Source organism: Muntiacus reevesi, chromosome 2 (assembly GCF_963930625.1).
Source record: "Muntiacus reevesi chromosome 2, mMunRee1.1, whole genome shotgun sequence".
NCBI classification, from domain to species: domain Eukaryota; kingdom Metazoa; phylum Chordata; class Mammalia; order Artiodactyla; family Cervidae; genus Muntiacus; species Muntiacus reevesi.
Window position 1 is genome coordinate 256,121,570 of NC_089250.1, and position 16,141 is coordinate 256,137,710.

General features: G+C 53.6%; 1 protein-coding gene across 1 annotated transcript in view; it reads left to right on the forward strand.

Moving 5' to 3' along the window:
• Positions 1 to 2,706: 2,706 nt before the first annotated feature.
• Positions 2,707 to 16,141, forward strand: part of CHST8 (carbohydrate sulfotransferase 8) — a 142,221-nt gene continuing 128,786 nt past the window's right edge. The window contains exon 1 of the mRNA XM_065920564.1: positions 2,707 to 3,025. The gene's annotated coding sequence lies outside the window, so the exon portion shown is untranslated. The remainder of the gene's footprint in view (positions 3,026 to 16,141) is intronic.

The window sequence follows — 16,141 nt, forward strand, 5'->3', positions numbered from 1 at the left end:
AGATGGCTTCCCTCTGCCTCCCAAGAACGGTGCCCTGTTGCTTCTCATTGCAACAGAATGGAGGGTTTAGGACTAAGGATTCAGTCCTACCAGTGGGCTTGCATGCCCTGCATCAAACACAAAGTGCATCCCCCACTGTGCTGCCTTCAGCTCCCAGTCCCAAGGCCGCAAGGATCTCTGCTGCTCCAGGGAATGGTCTGGGGCCCAGCAGGGAAGAGGTGATTTGCCCGCTGCACTCAGCCAAACCTGCACAGGCCCCCTCCTGCACCCACACCTTTGGTGGCAACAGAGGAGTTCCCGAGCCTTTGCTCTCCTGGGGCCTGGGATGTAAACTCAGGAGACTATCTAGTGCATATGTCCTTTTCCCTTAGTTGAGATGCAAAGGGACCAGTTTGCCACTGATCTTTCAGTGGAGACACACATATCAAGAACCGTAAGCGCGCACAGGGGCTCCATGCCGGCTTTGCAGCATCTCTCCACCTTCCTTGCTGCAGAGGCCGAGCCTGACTTTCAAAAAAGGGCATGCAGTCCGAGGCAAATCCCGAGGAGGATAATTCAGTGTACATTGGTGCCAGGGATGGCAGACCCTCTTTGGGGGTTTTCCTGAGGGCCTCTAGAAACCAGAAAGAAGTCTGAGTGCAAAACTGAACGTGTAGCGTATATCAAAGGAATGCAGCATTGTTGATTCTTGGCGGGTCTGCCTGAATATTAGATGCAAATAAGTGCTAATAAGTACAGTGGGAAAAGCTAACGGAAAAACCGTCCTTCCCAGTTGGATCACTGTGCAGAGATGCACAGGGCAGCTGCGACAGCCTGACCAGCCACACTCACGCCTGGCCTGGCCCAGGGAAAGCTCTGTGTAGACATGTCCTGTGGAGGCAGAGCTTGTGTAGACTCATCCAGTAGAAACACTTGTGGTCCAGAGCCTCTTCCTGGCTGCAGGGCTGGGGTCAGGGGACAGAAACTCCTCTCTGCATCCTTTCCCCACTGCCCTGTGTGTGTGTGTATGTGTGTCTGAGTGAGTGTGCATGGTACTGAAGAGGCTCCCTTGACCACCAGCTTCTTCAGCAACCAGCCCAGCTGCACAGCCAGGACCCCAGGCAGTGAGAGGCGACTGGAGGTGTAGGCAGGAAGGGCACAGGGGCTGGGATGGGGCAGTGCACTCTGGGCTCCTCCTCGGGCAAGTAGCTTTCTGCTCACTTCACCAACAACCACAGCCCCGCTCCTTGCCATCTTTCCTCCTGCTCTGTTCCGACAGCTTTTGCTCATGGGATGGATAAAGACACTGCTGTCCTGCTCTCCTTGGACTGTAAAGAGATCAAACCAGTCAATCCTAAAGGAAATCAGTCCTGACTATTCATTGGAAGGACTGATGCTGAAGCTGAAGCTCCAATACTTTGGCCATCTGATGCGAAGAATTGACTCATTGGAAAAGACCCTGATGGACATGAGTTTGAGCAAGCTACAGGAGTTGGTGATGGACAGGCAGGCCTGGTGTGCTGTAGTCCATGGGGTTGCAAAGAGTCAGACCTGACTGAGCAACTGAACGGCCTTGCTCTCCCTGACATTGGGGCCAAACTTGTACCTCAGTTTCCTCCTCTATAAAACGGGAATAATAATGCCTGCTTTGTTGTTGCAGGAACTAGGGGAGATCAAGGTAGCCTATCAGCAGATAACATGAGAGGAGGGTGAACATCCTTCACTTTATTTTCCTAAAGGTTTCTGAAAATACTGGGCATCCCTTCAAGATGAAGAGGTGACTGATTTACAGTTTCATACAGTTTCTGTGAAAGCCAGCCTGCTTTCCTTCCTGGCACCTGCTTGCCCCCTGCAGGTGGGGGCTGCCGTTTCTCCTAAAGAACAAGGACAAGAATCAGAGGCCCCACCGACTCCCTCTGCCTCCCTGCTCTGCGCCGGGGTTGTGTGGCTATGGCTATGTGACATGTCCACTTGTTATTGTAGGGTGTGTAGGCAGAGGCGTTGGTGGACCCAGGCTGACCCCTACGCCCTGACACAACAGGGACTTCAAGGAGATAGCCTTCAGGGGAAAGCCTGGGGGCACTTTCAGCTGAATCCAGAGCCCCAGGAATTTGGGGATCCATGCGAACACAGCGCTCGAGGCTGCTCAAGACCTCGACTGAAACCCACCGAGGTTGTAGCCCAGAAACCTCTCACTATCCCCGGACCTATCCTCTGCGTTCTGCCGGCCCGGCGCCCCCGCAACGTCGGGTCCTAGGCGCGCCCTCCTGCCCAGCTGCGGTCACGGCCCGCTCTGGTGACGCCTTGTCCTCTTCCCGGGTCCGCGCCGGCGTGCGACCCAGCGAGGCAGAGGCAGCGCTCCGGCCGCGGTCTGGAGCCAAGTGGCCGCCCAGGGTCCGGCTCAGGGGGAAGCTGGGAGACCGGCGCCGCCCGGGGCATCGCCACCCCCACCCCCACCCCCGGGGCCGCCGGACCGCGCCCAGCGGCGTTTCCCTCCCAGCTTCGCCGCCCGTGGGGCCGCGGGAGTCGGAGAGCGCGCGTGGGCGCGGCGCCCGTGAGCTCCCGGGAGGGAAGAGGCGATAGAGGTGTGATCCCCTCCCGACCCGGCCACCGCCGCGGCCGCCACCACCGCGGGGCGGGGCCCAGGCCGGGGGCGGGGCGCCGGGCGGGCGCGGCGCTATTTCCAGCCTCGCCGGAGGCTCCGCTCGCACTTCGCTGGGAGCCTTCCTGGCGCGAGAACCGGATCCAGCGGCGCTGTGAGGAGAGGAGACGACGGCGGCGGGAGGCGGGAGGGGGGCGGACCGGAGCCGGGGACAGAGGAGGAACACGCCGCCGTGCCCTCTCCTTCTTCTGCGCGCTCCGGTGGCCGGCCCCGCGCCTGTCGCCTCGCCGACCGCACGGGGCTTCGCTCGGAGCAGGAGGAGACGCCGGGCCCGAGCCGGGGCGGAGGTCCTGCAGCCCGGGCGCCCCGGAACGGAGGATTCGCAGCGGAGGACCGCGCCGGGGCTGGAGACTCCCGCGGCCCCGAAATCGCCGGCTGCGCCAGGTAAGTGCCCCACCCCGTCACCGCCCTGTATCGGCTCCCGCGGGGAGCGGCGCCCCGAAGGGTTCCCCGGGACTGCACTGCGCCCCAGCCCCGAGAAGCCCGGAGAAACGACGCGGTAAGAGTTCCAAGCCGCGGGCGGAGATAGAGCGCGCGGGGTTCCAGTCTGGCCGCACTTTGGGGATTGGCTGCAGTAGCGGGAACTTTAATTAGACTTTTGCTCCTTGGATTTTGCTTGTCGCCGCGCGTCTGTGAACTGTCACCCCGCGGGCTCAACTCGGTCCCTGCGGATCCTCCGCTCCTCTTCTTCGCCCTGGATGCTGGGCGCGGGGAGGCAGCGTCGGCCCCGGAGAGAGCCGTGCGGGAGCCCGGGGGCGCCCCGAGCTTTCCCGCGCGCTGGGGACAGGCACTCGGGGACAGGTTGTGACGGGGAGGCCCGAGGGAGGAGTTAGAGGCTACCTTCTTGGCTTCCTACGCTACGGCGGAAGGAGCCCCCGCGTTCCATTTGCGCGCATTCTCACCCCGCGACTCTCCGGGGCACCAGCCTGTTTTGTACTCAGGGAGAGTGTGTGTGCGTCAGTGATCCTGGGAAGGTGTGTGCGTGCGCGTGTCCAGGAGTGCAGTAGTGCAGGAGCCCGGGAGTGGGCGGTGAAAGGATGCGCTTTGCCGCGGGACCCAGCCGAGCTCCGGCGGCGGCTGCAGCTCCAGCTGCTGGCTTCTAGTTCTGCGACCGGCTCTGGCCTCGCCCGAGGCCGTCCCCGCCCGGCCAAGGCGCGTTCGCGGGATTTAGTTGTGCCAGTGCTGGTGCTTGTGTCGCAGGTGACCCCTGTCTCTTCCCCTAACTTTGGCGGTACATTTAGGGCTCCAGGCCCTGCGACCCCGACCTGGAGCTGGCAGCAAGTACGCAGCGCCCTGGGCTGTGGGCACTCGCTGCCCGGCTGTCTGTCCTAGCTGAAAAGTAGGGGCCAACCCTGGGATTCCTTGTCCCTTAGCGGTCTCCGATAGTGTGGTGGACCCTGGTCCTTGGGCCCCCTCCCAGCTGGAGCCTGGGCCGTGATTGGCTCTGCTAAGTGAAGCGGGCTGTGCCCCCTGTTTCTGCTTGGCCGCAATCTGGCCTGGCAGCAGAGCCTGAAGGAGAGGCCGGTGCGTGAAGGGACCAGTGTGGGAGGAGTGGTGGTTGCAGGAGGGGTTAGGGGCAGACAAGCCCCTTTCCCATCCCTGGGCTGCTTACAAGCTGCACTACCAAGACCCCTTCCTTCCGCTGATCTCTCAGATCTGAGTTCACCTTGACCCTTGCCCATGGGGTGGAGAACTTTCCTTAAGTCCAGCCCTAGAACAGTGCAGCCTCCAGGTAAGAGTGGCAGAGCCCTCTTTAAAATTTCCCAGCTGCCATAGACTCTCCTAGCCACCCTCTGCTCCTGTCCCAAAAGCAAGGCAGACAGGCTGCCAGGAAGGGTGACATTCTGGTCCCTGGAGGAGGCACTGTTTTAATCCAGACAGCCCACTGCATATGGCAGGACATGTTGTGGGGCGCCCTTGGCCAGCATGAAGCACATTCCAAAGACTTGGTCAGACTTGCCTCTGTGAAGTGACCCAAAGGAGGAGTAACATTCAGACTCTGAAGAGAATTGAGCCTCATAGGATGATCGATACTCCAGTAGCAGTTGAATAGAAAAAAAGCCCCCGCAAAGCCTGACCCCATCCACTGCCTGGCCCATTCACCCTGGGACAGAGGGAAGGCACAGCATATTTATTTATTTACCTGGAATCAGACTCTACGAGAGTGAATTATGTTCCCCCAGTATTGATTTTTAAAAAGACCCCAAATTAAAAAGTCAAGGCTTTCTTAAAGCAAGGTCAAGGATTAATTATTTATAGAGAGACATCAATCAATCAGTGGGGGGAAGGGCTCACTTCCAAATTGCCTGAGCAGGCAAAAGGGAGCATCTTCTGATTTTCCCTGCTTCCTCTAGGAAAGAAACAGCCTTGTCTGACCTCTTGGGCTTCGCAGAGTTGTCCTGAACGGTGACCAGAGGAGTATGCTCTGTAACTCAGCCTGCAGTTGGAGATGCCTTTTTAATCTTGTAGCCAGAATATCACTTGGGAAATTTCATGCATATTTGCTGTGTTTCCATAATGAACATTTACTGATTACAGAGTATCAAGGGAATTTCATTTTTTAAACATTTATTCAAATCTCTGTTTATGAAAGCTAATAAGTCTGAGAAAGTTCAGTAACTACTTTCTTTTTTTTTTTTTTTTTTTTCCATATGGTTGTTGGGGAAATATGCCTGGTGGGCTCATCTCAGAATTTTACCTTCTGAAGGAGGAACATCAGATTCTCCTGATTGGAAATGCCGTGCAGGCTACTTCTCTGCTCATCACTCTGGTTGGTGTCAGTGGTGGCTGGATAGGCTATTTGTGGTTGTGCCGATCGAAGAGATGGGAGTTTTATTCATTGCTAGCTGATGCATCTGGTTGAAGGCACATGCAATAGGCACTGGGGTCTTTGGGGGGATGATGGGGGAAGGTGTGGTGCCCAATCTCTTGCCTGCTGCCTGGCCTAGAGTCTCAGACAGCTGTCTTAGCCATACCTGCCACACCTCCCTGGTTTACCCATGTGTGGCAACCACATGGGAGAAACACAGAACTTGGAGGGAGCATATGGGCAAGAAAGTGGACAAAGGATTGTGGTAGCTCTTTCATGAATAACTATGACAATTAGAGTCAGTTAACGCTGTGAAACAAGTACCCAGCCTTTCAGTTAATCAGAAGGTAATGAGTTATAAACAGGAGATTTATGTAGTGCTGGCCCAAGGAGATCAATGTGACTGTGACACGGGACGAGACATAAAAAAGCAATCAAGAACGACTGTCTGGGCGTGTGTGTGGCCAGAGTTATCTGGGAGCCTGGGGATGTCTGCTGGGGGCAGGCGGCAGCGTGCTAACAGTGTGGTGACTGTAGGCTCCCTGATACTGTCTTTGGAGCCACCGCCAAAGCTCGTCTGTCGCCAGAGCAGCTGTGCTCCCTCCCTCCTGGGAAAAGGCTGCCCAAAGGCAGAGGAAACCCTTGAGTTCAGGCAGCCAGAGGACAGAGCCGCATTAGCTCAGGTAGCAGAGGACACCGGAGACGCCGTCTCATTTCCTTCCGGCTGGAGGATGTGTGACCCCGCGGTCAGTACATCACGGCGGCAGAAGATGAGACTTACAAATTGGCCGTGGGAAAAAGTTGTGACTTTTACCCTGTACAGAACTACCTGTCATTTGTGATCTGGTGCTCTAGCCTGCACCTGCTGGCCACAGATGCATCCTCAGCCACTAGCAGGATGAAGCAGCCTGCGTGCATCCGGGTGGGTTGACAGCAAGAAGCAAAATTCCATCGTGAAAGCCACCTTTGGGAAAGTTAAGAGAGTGTCTGCAGGCAGGGGGGCCTGGGTCCCAGCATTTCCACTCCCCACCTTGAAGGTCACACATTTCTGGGAAATCGGTACTTCTTGCTATTGGTGACTGAGAGCAAGACACCCTGTCCCTGCCAACCCAAGGCCAGAGCTGGGCCTGGTCAGTGACATTTATTTGACCTAAATTAGAACTGTTAACATTGAAACCTAAAGCTAAAGAATGCTCCCAGCATCAGACTCCTTGTCGCCCTCCATTCAGTGACCAAACATAAGCGTGTATTTGGTGTCTGTTGTTGGACCAGGCTCTGGGGAAGGCCAAACCAAGAGTGGTCCCTCCTCTCGCAGGTTTTGTCATCTGGTGGGACAGAAACTCCGTCACGATCTGCTCATCACGCACCGATTCATGCTGTGCCAGACAGCCCCATTACTAAACAGGTCACCAACGCATGTGTGATTCTAGGCCCTGATGAATGTGTAGAGGAAATGTCTGTGTGGTTGCGAGACAGAGATTTACGATAGAGTAATCTGACCTAGACTGAGGGCCCTGGAGGACTTCCTGGAGGAGGTGACTCTCCCACTGAGCTCTGAAAGAAGAACTGGAACTAAGCATGGAGGGAGCTTTCCAGTTCAGAAAGTGAATGAGTGAGAGAGATGGAGCCCTGACCAGGAGCTGTGGGAGGGCCCACGTGGCCAGCAGGGTGAAAGAGGGAGAGATGGGGCTGGAGACACAGGCAGAGTTCTGACTGTAAAGAGCCTCCAAGGCCAGGGAGGGACCTGGGACTGCTGCAGAGCAGGGAACCCAGTGAGGAGGGGGCCGCAGTAATCCTGGCTGGAGACAGCTGTGGTCCTCCAGAGGGACGGTGGACCTGAATCTACTGGGGCCTGGTTCAGTGCAGAGCAGAGAAGATGAGGGGACGTGAGAGGGTCAGGACCAAGACTGGAAGATATCAGCACCCTGAGGCAGGACCCCTGGACCAAAATGTTCCAAGCGCTCCTCCACTCTCGTTGGGTTCGATCCCCCAGGGCTGGCAGGTCAGGCTGCCACTTGTGTGGCCCTGCCTCTGAGCCCCAGCCCACCTGTCTCACCTCCCCCGCCCCAAGTCAGCCCCTGAGCCCTTGGGTCTTCTGCTGCCTTCCCCCAGGTGTTCATCACTTAGGCCTGGCTCGTGGTGGGTGCACAACAGGTGACCACGCGGGGTCAGTGCTCTCATGAGGACAGCTGATCGGACACCCCCCTTCATGGCCCCCTGCTGGCCAGAGGTTTCATCCTTGGTAGGTCCTGAAGCTGCCACCCTCTTGAGTCTGGCCGGTAGCTGGTGGGCACCTGCCCCAGAAAGAGCTCCTCTCCTGGGCCCTCTCTCGGTTCTCTCTCCTTTCCTTGCCTGCCCCCACCCTCTGCGAGGGGCTCTGCCCATGGCCTCAAGCTCCTAAACCCCCTCCAATGTCAGTGAGCTCCCCGTGGCTGACTGAGCTCAGCTCAGGCCCCTGGCTTCCTTGCAGACCTCAGCTGGGTCCCCCCTGGCTCTGTCTTCCAGAACGCGGGAGGGGGGAGCAGGTCTGTGAGTCACCCCGCTTCCCGTTGTTCCCACGCTGCTGGCTTCGGGCCCTGAGCCGAGCGGCCGTGCTGAGCTGCAGGCAGCAGCCCGGGTCGCAGTCACCTTGTCCTCACTCTGCCTGGCCCTGAGCCAGCTCCTCCCTGGTGGGCCGGACTCCGGGATGGGGGCAGTGAGAGCCCAGGAGAGGATGCTCGGAGACACAGGTCTACTCCACGGGCCCCAGGCCTCTCTGGGTCTGATTCCTCCAGCCCTTGGGCTCTTTGCCTGGGGTGCGGCCTCATCAGATCAGCCTTCCTTTCTATTCTGGCTGCCACACACCACCCCCCCTTGCCTTGCCACCGCGGACCACAGGTCATGCCCTTGTGCTTATCAGTCTCATAAGTGGAAAGGCGACCCAGGAGAGCGTGCCCACCAGCAGACCCTAGCCCAGGCTGATGTTGACTCATACTTGGCAGACTGGTCGTCCCCACTTCCGAGGCTGCCTCTTCTTGGGGGGCTGACTCATCTCCCTGGACAAGTCCCATCTGTCCCAGCCTGTGGGCACCGGGACCCTCCTCCAGCCCTGAAACGTGGGGACTCTGCTTCTCCTGCCCCGCAGGGAGCATCCAGGACCCCGGCAAACACTGACGGTGGTCCTGCCCCGTGCCACACCTCCTGCCAGGTCTGGGGGAAGCCGAGCGAACGCAGCAGGGCTTGGTGTAAATCCTGGTCTCCCTGGTGTCTTGGCTGAGACGAGCTTGGCATGGAGAAGGTGGTCAGTGATGGCGGGCAGAGTGAGCCTAACCCTGCAGTCTGTCTACACTGGTGGAACCCTTGTGTGCTGCAGATACTCTGTCTACACCAGCTGAGCCAGTGCATGGTGCAGGCAGTCTGCCTACACTGGTTGAGTCAAGGGCATGAGCCCTGGAATCTTCCATTTAGTCCATGCCTGCCCCACTTTCTGTGGACTCTTTGTACGAACTGTAAAACTCTCTCTGGCTTTAGGGGCTTCCCTGTGGCCGAGCTCAGCTCAGCCCAGCTTCCCCTCCCACAAGGCCCTGACCGTCAGGCTCTGTCTCCCAGAGCTGGGGTGGTTAAGCCCAAGGTACAACGCAGTCTGTCTATACTGGTTGAACCCAGTTCATGATGTTAGCCATTTGTCTATGCAAGTGGAAACAGTGGGTGATGCAGCCAGCCTTTTGGGGATTCCTCCTGCCTCGTTCACCAGGAATATTCTTTTTTATCCTTTCTCTTATATACATGCATTCGTGCTAAATCACTTCAGTCGTGTCTGACTCTTTGTGACCCAAAGGACTATAGCCCACCAGGCTCCTCTGCCCATGGGATTCTCCAGGTAAGAATACTAGAGTAGGTTGCCATGCCCTCTTCCAGGGGATCTTCTTGACCCAGGGATTGAACCTGCGTCTCTTATGTCTCTTGCACTGGCAAGCGAGTTCTTTACCTCTAGTGCCACCTGGGAAGCCCTCCCTCATATACATCTAGGTCCAATTTGAGCCTTCCTTCCAAGGAACTTTTCTCAATGGCTCCCTCAGTCTCCCATGTCTTACTTGGATCTCTTTGGTGGAGCCTGGCGCAGGACTGGGGGTGGTGGGCACATGGGACGTGGTAACCCGCTGCCGTATGGTGCTCTCAGCCGGGTGCCCCTCTCCTGTCACTGTGTTTGGGGACTGAGCCTGCTGCTGTTACAGTGCAGGGGCCACCTGCTGTCCGTGGACACGGCCACCTCGACATCCCACTCAGCAGTCACTCCCGAGTCATGTCGGCCTGGAGATGCTGAGAAAGATTGAAGACAGGAGGAGAATGGAGTGACAGAGGACGGGATAGTTGGATGGCGTCATCGACTCAACGGACGTGAGTTTAAGCAAACTCTGGGAGATGATGAAGAACAGGGAAGCCTGGCCTGCTGAGTTCATGGGGTCACGAAGAGTCAGACACGACTCAACAGCGGAACAGCAACACTGCCTCAGTGTGCGTGGTGAACCGTGTTGCTTCAGGCTGGTCCATCTTGCCATCTCCTGCTTAGATTCTGGGCCTCTGTCTCCACTGATGTCATTTCACCTCCTGAGGGTTGGCACATCTGCAAATTTAATTTCATGACCATTCATCCCTGGGAAAACACAATCTATGCCTATTATTTAATGCTTCTCAATTCCCTCTGCCATGAATTAAAGTGTCAATGGACAGCCATGGCAACCAGCTCCACCCCCTCACTCCCCCCACCCCACCCCGTTGCTGCTGGCTTGGGGTTGTGACTGAAGCCAGCACCTGGAATCAGACTGCCTGGGTTCAAGGCCCAGCCTCACCACGTGGTCGCTCTGTGGACTGGGGACTCTGTTTCCTCACCTGTGAAATGGAGATGACAATAGAATATACCTCCTAGAGCTGTTGTGCCTATCAGAGAACCCGCCCACAGTAAACGGCAACTGCTGTTACTTCGTCATCTTCATAAACTCCTGTGCTTGGTCTTTGAGCCAAGGTTCAGTCCTTCCCTATCTCAGGAGCAAGGAAACCTGGTGATCAAGGGCCTTGTCTTGATGTGACAAAGGCTTAGGGTCGCATGTGGCCCTACTGACTGGTGTCCCCTTTCTCAGCAGTCTCCTATGGATGCCTCTTCCTTGTCCTGCATTCAGGACACTTGAAATCTTCTAAAAAAAGAATTTATTGAAGTTTCGTTGATTTCCAATGTTGTGTCAATTTCGTCAGTAGAGCAGTGATTCAGTTATACATGTAAATATTAATATATGTTCTTTTTCATATTATTTTCCAATACAGTTTATCCCAGAATATTGAATATAGTTTCCTGTGCTGTGCAGTAGTATCTTGTTGTATATCTATCTTACATATAATAGTTTGCATCTGTTGACCCCACACTCCCAGTCCTTCCCTCCCCCAAACCCCTCTTGGCAGCCATTAGTCTGGTCTCTGTATCTTTGAGTCTGTTTCTGTTTTGTAGATAAGTTCATTTGCATCATGTTTTAGATTCCACATGGCAGTGATATCATACGGTATTTGTCTTTCTCTTTGTGATTTACTTTGCTTAGTACGATGATCTCCAGGTCCATCCATGTTGCTGCAAATGGCATTATTTCGTTCTTTTTTGTGGCTGAGTAATATTCCATTGTATGTATGTACCACATCTTCTTATCTATTCATCTGTTGACGGATGTTATGTTATTTCCATGTCTTAGCTATTGTGAATAGTTTTGCTGTGAACGTGGGGGTGCGTGTATCTCTTTGAATTAGAGTGTTCTCCGGATATATGCCTGGGAGTGGGACTGCTGGATCGTATGGCAACTCTATTTTTAGTTTTTTGACGAACCTCCATACTGTTTTCCATAATGGCAGCACCAATTTACATTCCCACCGGCAGTGTAGGTGGGATCCCTTTTGAAAACTTTTTCTTCTAAATACAGTACGCACCCTGAAATGCGCACAGATTGTGGTATATGATGCAATGAATATCTGCAAACAAAACAGGCCTGTGTGCCCTGCACCAGCGTGGGGATCAGAACATGGCAGCATCCCTGTGACCCCTTCCAGACGCTTCCCCTCCAGCACGGGTGACTACTCTTCTTACTCCTAGCGGCGTGGGTTGGTTTTCTTTGTTTTTAAACTTGACAGAAGTGGAGTCGTAAGTCTGCGTACCTTTGTGTCTGGCTTACCATTATGTTTGTGAGAGTTCCCCACATTGCTGTAAATAGTTGTAGCTTGTTCTTTTCTATTTTCCTTTTCTTTCTGGCCACTCTGGGTCTTTGTCGTGGAGCACGGGCTCTTCTCTGTAATGCGTGGACTCTCTAGTTATGGCACTTGGGCTTAGTTGCCCTGTGGCATGTTGGATCTTAGTTCCCTGACCAGGGATCAAGCCTGTGTCCCTGCATTGAAAGGTGGAATCCTAACCCCTGGACCCCAGGAGAGCCCGGTTTGTTTGTTCTTGTTACTGTATAGGATCCCATTGTGTGAAGGCATCCCAGTTTCTTTATTGGTTTTCCTGTTGATTGACATTCGGGTTGTTCAGAGTTTGGGGCTTATGGTGTGGACCTTCTTGTGTGTATGTCTTGGGCGTAGGTACACATTTTAATAAGCATGTACCTGGAAGAGAATTGCTGAGTCTCAGAATATGCCCATGTTCATTCCGTAGGTGATGGCCAACAGTTTTCTACAGTGGTTGTACTAATTCCCCCGACGCATACCAGGCGTATATGAGAGTAGCAGCCGTTCCACTTCCTTTCCCACACTTTCTGTTGTCAGTTTCTTTCATTTTTAGCTCTTCTATGAGTACGTAGAGGTATCACACTGTGGTTTTCATTTAATTCCCCAGACGACTAATACATTTTTTTTTTTTTTGGCCAGAGATGCATTGAAGTTGAAAACATTCTGGAACAAATTTGAAAATTCATTTCCACCTCTAAAACATGAAGTGTCTTAAATATCTAGGGTGCTGGTGATTCCCTCTGCCAAGCAGGTGTAAATCTGCCACATTGTTAGGCAACAGGTAGACAGGTGTTTCTCTGGATGAAGCTGGGGACCTGGGCACCTGGCCCAGAATCACTGGATGAATTCCCAGGGTCTGTCACACTCTCTGGGGCTTGTCTTTCTTTCCCTTCAGAAATCCCAGGAGCATTGAGACCACCCAGCGTGGTGTGTGCACAGCTGTGTCTCAGTGCCTAGGACAGTCCTGGTGCAGAGTGGGACCCGTGAACACCCCCTGAATGAAGGGCCGGGCAACAGAGCGTGGCCCATTAGCTTCTGTCCTCTCCCGCCCCAGATGACTGGACAGGGCTTGTTGGAAGCCTGGGCTGCTATGGGGAGGGCTCTGGAAGGTGAGTTCTCCAACCCTGGAGGGTGTCCCATCCTGGTGCTCCAATCCTCTTAACTCTGGGGTACCCAACCTGTATTGGTCCGTGGCCTTTTAGGAGCCAGGCCTCCCACAGGAGGTGAGTGGAGGGCAAGGGAAGCTTCATCTGCTGCTCCCCATGTCTCCCCATTACCCACATTAACTCCTGAACCATTCCCACCCTCCCCCATCATCCAGTCCATGGAAAAATTGTCTTCCAGAAAATCGGCCCCTGGTGCCAGAAAAGTTGGTGACCGCTGCTCTCAAAGACACCCTCCAGCAGCCGTGCTCACCCCCAGGGCTCCAGGCACTGGCTGTTTAGAAGCAGCTCTGGGCTCCTCGTCCCTGATGGGCTTATCTGTCATTGGGTTCCTCTGTAGAAAGCAAGACTCCATCCCCCCTCTAAGCTGCCTCCTCAGCTTTTCAACACCAGCTTCTCACAGATGACACGAAAAGGGTGCAGAGGACATGCCCTCTGGTGAAGTAGAGGTGAAAGCGCCATGTCTGTTATCACCTCATCTGCTCCTGCCCCATCACATTTCAATGGGTACCATGATAAAGCCTCCTTTCTTTGGGGGTGGCTTGGTCCTTTTCTCCTCAAGTGTGACATCATTTTATTTGGAGAGCAGCACGGCCAGTGGGGGATGAGAGCTCTGAGTCAGACCCAGGTTCAAATCCAGGTTCTGTTCTTGTTTGGTTTGGGGACCCATCCATTGCCTCCAGAGAGAGATTCACATACAACTCTGATGCAACCCATGGGGAGGTGACTGGGGGGTCGAGGTCTCTGGGGCTGGGGAGTGAGGGCAAGGGATTCTAGCCAGAGAATCTGCCAGAAGGGGCTCTATAGAAGGGGGGGACATGGACTGACCCTCAGAGGTGGGGAGGGGGAGATGACTCCTCAAGGATCACCCACTGTGAGCCCCACCCCTGAGGGTCCAAAACGTGATGTCCTCAGGGAAAGAAGTGTATTGAGCTCCCAGGAAACTCTGGTCTAATTGACATGACCCTCATAGAGCAATGATCAGAGCTCACTGGAGAATTATAGAAGGCTTCCTGGAGGAGACGTGGGACTGCATGTCAAAGGCCAGGGGTGAGAACTTTATCCTGGTGCCAGAAGAAATTTTCTCTAGGATTGTGGGGCAGGGACAGTGTGAGCTAAATACCAATCGCTTTAAAATAGGGCAACAAAGAATCCATGACACATATTGTTTATGCAATGTGGAGGCGGGTATGCAAAGATGGAAGAGCTAAAAGCAGTTTGGGAAAAACAACACCTTTTTTTTGTGAAAAGACAGATTAGAAAGGTTTATGCTCTTCTGTGATAACTAATATGAAAAGTTTATCAAAGTTAAAAAAAAAAAAAACCTTTGACGCTTTCTCCAAATTGATTTGAAGACTTGGCAGATTTGAGGAATCGTTCAGTAACGTTTTATGGGTTGATGCTAATTTGATGCAGCAGACCCATGCATCGCGCCAATTTACTGCCAAACCAACATTAAGCATGGACCTTTCGTGCAAGGTTTATAGGCGGACAGCTCATAAAGATGCATGCTTGACAAGGATTCTGCTTCTCTTAGGATGTGCTATATGAAGTGTTTATCAAAACCCGACTAAATCGCCCTCCCCTTTTACTCGTAAACAATCTCTGAGGACTTTAGGCCTGAATCTCATACAATATTTCATGCAGTGTTTCCCATGCAGCATTTCATGCAGTATTTCACCACTCCCGGGTCCTGGTACATGGGGAACCTTGTCTGTAAAAGCCACAGGTACTGGGTGGTGATAGAAGAGGCAGCCCTTTGGGTGGAGGATGCCCTGAGGAACCACTTTGGAAATGACTTATATTACCCAGGTCCTGGGAAGGCTGGTGACATTCTTCCTAAGGGGGTCTCCAGAAACAAATCAAAGGTTGCAATTAAATGAGATCTGTGTTGTTGTTTGTTGTTCTAATCACTCAGTTGCGTCCAACTCTTTGTGACCCCATGGACTGTAGCCTTCCAGGCTCCTCGGTCCATGGGATTTCCCAGGCAAGAGTACTGCTGTGGGTTGCCATTCCCTTCTCCAGGGGATCTTCCCAACCAAGGGATCGAACCTGAGTCTCCTTCATTGGCAGGTGAATTCTTTACCACTTAGCCACCAAACGAGATCTGTGGCCCTGAGGAAAATACATTTCACGCTTTCGTTTTTGTTTCCTGGACTGATGTGTGATGGATCCTCTCTGCCCATCTCTCTTCACGCAAATATGCTGTCACAGCCTCTTCAGTAAGAAGATCATCACAGTTTGGTGTTTTGTTTTGCATGTCGAGAAGTGGTTAACAATAAAATTTATCAAAACTCCTGTCTTTCATTACTGAAAACCACAGCGTCTGTTTTCCCAAAGGAAAACCGGACTTTCATTGATTATCAGTCTAGTCTGTACCCCTCCAATCCCTCGATTCCTCCCATCTAGTGTTAATTACAGGGCTTAAATGGAGAAGGTTGCTGGAGGGGGCAAGTGGGCATACACTGTTGGCACAGAGCCTCATGGGGCTTCAAAAGGAGAGATTTGATCTTGGGCAAATGTCAAGGCAGTTTTGAAATCTGTGTTATGATATCAGCTCACTGCCAGTGTAGGGCTTCATCTGGATTTCATAAATATTGTATGGGGCTCTCTTCCTGCCACCTCGGCCAGCTGGAAAATACAACAGCACCCCCCACCCTGCCACACACACACACATATGCACACACACACACACAAAACCATCACAATTGCAATCTACTGTAGAGTTGTCATGAAAAACCAATTGTTGATATTTCAATCACAGTGTTCCTGTAACAAATTCCATTCAGATCCCATTGGAAAGGGAGTTAACCTTCCTCCTGCTGCTGGGAGAATCTACGCTAAATGTAGCTTCCTGGGGCTCTGGCAGCAATCCAGGGCTTTGTAAGTTATGGTTCTTTGACCTGGTTCTCCGAGTGACCTTGGAACCTCCGAGCCTCGGATTCCTTAGGTTGACACGTTGCCCTCTCTTGTCATCCTTTCTTGAGAGAATGTCCCTAAGCCAAGCGAGCGCTCTCAGCACCCATTGAGTCGGAGCTTGAGAGAAAGACTGTGAGCTGAGGCTCTCAGAGAGCGTGTGGCAGGTGATTGGAAGATTCCTTGTTGCTGCTGACCTTTCCTCTGAGATTTATGTCAGCCGCGAAACAGTCCAATATTGTGTGTAAAGGCAGCCTGCAGGTGACAGGAGTCTCTCCCCAGCACACAGCAGGTAATCCTGGAAAATAAGAAGAGGGACAGTCTGCAATTACATTCATCAGCTATTTTTGGTTAAGGAATAAACAAAATGGCCCA